Raw genomic sequence first — 3602 nt, forward strand, 5'->3', positions numbered from 1 at the left:
TTCCCACCGTTGCTACTATGTAGAGCTCCCCTGAAACCCAACAAAACGCAATTAGCCAAAAATAGCGCCGGTTTCCAGATTTCCTTGTTTTCATACGCGGAAAATTTGGTTCAGGTGGTTTTATGTTTTAGCTGCAACCCAATAATAACAAAAAGAAACAAATCAGTATATACATTACTTGGCAATTCTATCAACGGGCTGTTTGTTCTGTTGACTTAAGGAATTTGCTTCTCCTCACAATAAATTCTGCCTAAAGGAGCTTCCCTCGCCTCATGAGATGGAAGATGATCAGGCTGGCCACTTTTATAGTGAAAACTGGCTGGCAGATGGAGCTAAACTATTGTAAGGTACTTCAGAAACACTTACTTAAAAGCTTAGCATATGCCAGGAGAGACAGCGGATATGACAGCCACAGAACCCGAGTGGAAGCTTTATATTTGTTTGTTTGTTTGTTTGCTTGCTTTCTTCTCCTGCCACTTTTTCTGAACAGACAGATCTGCCATCCTACCAGAAATAAATAAAAACCTGAACTGTCTAAAGCATCAGTTCTCTCCATGGAGTCATAGTAGCGATGTCAAGTTGCAACTGATTAAGTCACAAGCCTGCCTTGGTGGTTTAATGTGAAGGGGGATATGCTCTTATATGGTCACAAAATCTGTTATCTGCTGCATGTACAAGGATACAGTTGGAGAAACAATGACAAGGACCAGATTTCTAGAATAGGAAGTGCTAGATTGGTGATGGCATTGATGGTTGAGGACACCTTCAGCTTTTGAACTAGCTGGTATTTAATGAAGCAGGTTGGCCTCCCAAACACTTCAGCACAAATTGAACTGGGTGATAGAGGCAGGTGATTACTTCTTCACTGGTAATTTTGACACCATTATGACATGTGATAAGCTTTGTATATCTGTCCGATGCACAGACAATATTATTCTCCTGCTATTTACAAGTCTCAGTCAGGAATAGCTACAACATTCACAGCAGAGCAAGGCAAGTGAAAAGAAGACTGAAATCCAGGCCACTATTTACAAAAGCATTCATGCATTAATGTCCTGAATACATATATACACACACACAGGGTTATTTGGCATATAAAAGCAATGCATTGCAAATCTCTGCATTAATAACTATATTCACTATTATAAAACAGAACTTTTGTGGGGTGTTCGCTATTACAGTGAAATTGAAATCATATTTCAAGTGTTCAAAGTCAAATAAAATGCTACTGACAGCTCAGAGATAACAGGGCAGCTGGAAAGCATGCATCCAAAACTCTGACTATTGCCACTAAACACTACTCCTGTCAATATTTTGACTCACCTCTGAAAACTATCACCCAAAGTGAAAAAAGGTTAAAATGTCTTAATCCAGAGAAGTTTAAAATGCAGCCGTGTTTTGGAAACATAAAAAAACTATTCAAGGAGAAAGTCCATGCTACATACAGTTGTTTGGAACTTCCAGCCGCTGCACACTGTGCCGGGACTGTAGGTCTGAGAAAGCTTCCTGCAAATCACAAGGACATTCATTCCGCAGCAGAAATTACCCATTCTTCTTCATTTCTTCCAGAGATTGAATTGTTTGTAAGCTTTGTCAACTTATTTCAGTATTTTCAAATTGATTTGTGGATGCCGTCCTTTCCATCTATGGCTAAACTAGTTTCCATGTCCCACTAGCACTGTGACAACACAAGCGCTTTACTCTCTTCATATGGGATCACTTATGTGGTGGACTGATGTCACATCAGCGCACAAGATACATAGCTTCCCTGAAGTGCCATGTTGTATTAGTATTGCCTATGTATACTCTGCCATAAATCCTAGCTACAAAGCATTGTCATTGTTTTAAAGAATTTAAAATGATATCAGACAAAACCCCATAAGCCACCCTATGGCTGGAGCAATCCTCCTGCTCTTTTCACATTCTTTTCCAACTGCTTTTACTTCCCTTGTGGGTAAAATTAAGTCAGTGGTTGATTCCAGTCAAACCAAGGTCCACCCTACAAATTGTTTCCGATAATGGCTCAAACCATAAGCCTCTTCAGTCAAATGAAGAATAAAAAAGACACACAGAAGTCCTTAATGTGAACATTTTCAAGGTACTTAAGCTTATTTTCTATTCTGTTGAGTTTTATGAAAAAGTTTGATAAAGAAGTACAGCTGGTAGGAACAAGCATTTTGTTAGAAGACAGATGACAACATAATCGCCACTGAATTATTGTGTAAAGGCCGTTACAATATAAATAATGTGGAAGAAAGTGCTAACTACATGCTACTTACTGCCAGCATTAACATCTAGTACTTCAGTCTTTACATGATTTTACTTACTTTGTTCTTTCTAGTTAGTCGCATTAGCTGGTATTCTTTCACTGAAAACTTTTAATAAAGAAAATACAACTTAATGAAGATAGAGGGCTTAATTGACAATAAAATTTATGTGAAAAAACAGTGCTTTGAACACTGTTATGTCCAAGCAGGCCGGGATAAGTGAACCCCTAGCTATATGTAGTTTTAAGCTTCCTGTCACCTTGCAGGATGAACCCAAATGCTCTGAATACAGCAGCAGCTTCAAACCACACCTGTAGTCAGAACCACGTGGTACTCGAGGCCAGCCTTATGAGAGGTGCAATGTCAGAATACTGGGTTTTCGGTTTTACTGGATTTTCTCCTACAGCAACCTCTCACAAGCAAAAAGAACTGACTCAAATGCAGTCGTTGTTCTGCAGCCAGTCCCATATGCAAAAGCTGTGGTGTTGGAGCACTGAGGTTGATATGGCTGGCAGCAGCTCAGATGACAATGTCATGGTAAGCTGACAGGAAGGCTGAATTAATAAACTGGCTGGGCCACAGTTAGCCCAAAGATTCTCTTCACCCCTGCCATAGACCTTCTTTTGGAGACTGAATCCTGGCAAGAAAGTATTGGAGTTGGAGTCACTGAGACAAGGGAACATTAAACAGTATTATTATCTGCGGGCCTGGGAGGTAGGTGAAGAGAAAGGATGCTGAGAATAAGAACAGTGCAGTGAACTTCAAATATAGTTCTTTGGGGAATGAATAAGTGAAGCAAGGCTGAACCTAAACTAATGAGTCAGATATGGCAGGTGGGGGAGAGCAAGCAACTGATGGGAAAACATCTGTGTGCCGTGGGAGCACAGAAAGTAGTGTTTACACAGGAGGCTTTGTTCAATAATGAGAAAGGGAGAATAGACAAGTCAGAGAATTACTAGGGATGGGGGGAGAACAATCTGAACTGCATTTTTTGTCTTACATTTATCTGCTTACCATGAAGTCAAAGTGCCTAGTGGTGGGAATAAGGCAAAAAGGATTTGCTCAAGGCATTAAAGTTTTGTAAAGGACAGATTGAATAACAGTGCTCCAAAAATCAATTTTGAGGGGCTTATGAAGTCTTGAATGGGCTTTTGCAGCGCAAAAGCAAGATGGAGTTTTTACTAAACCTGTCATTTATTTTGGTTTACAGCTTTCAGGAAATTATCAGAAAAACATAAAAGCAAAGTAAGCAATGAACATTCACACAGTAATCAAATAACAAACATGTGGAAGTGCAATCCAGATCACAGAGCGACTTAATAGATGCAAAAGGAA

The sequence above is a fragment of the Neopsephotus bourkii genome, unplaced genomic scaffold, assembly GCF_033783945.1.
Source record: "Neopsephotus bourkii isolate Nb327-2 ecotype Australia unplaced genomic scaffold, CSIRO-AGI_Nbou_v1 NB_1615, whole genome shotgun sequence".
Taxonomy (NCBI): domain Eukaryota; kingdom Metazoa; phylum Chordata; class Aves; order Psittaciformes; family Psittacidae; genus Neopsephotus; species Neopsephotus bourkii.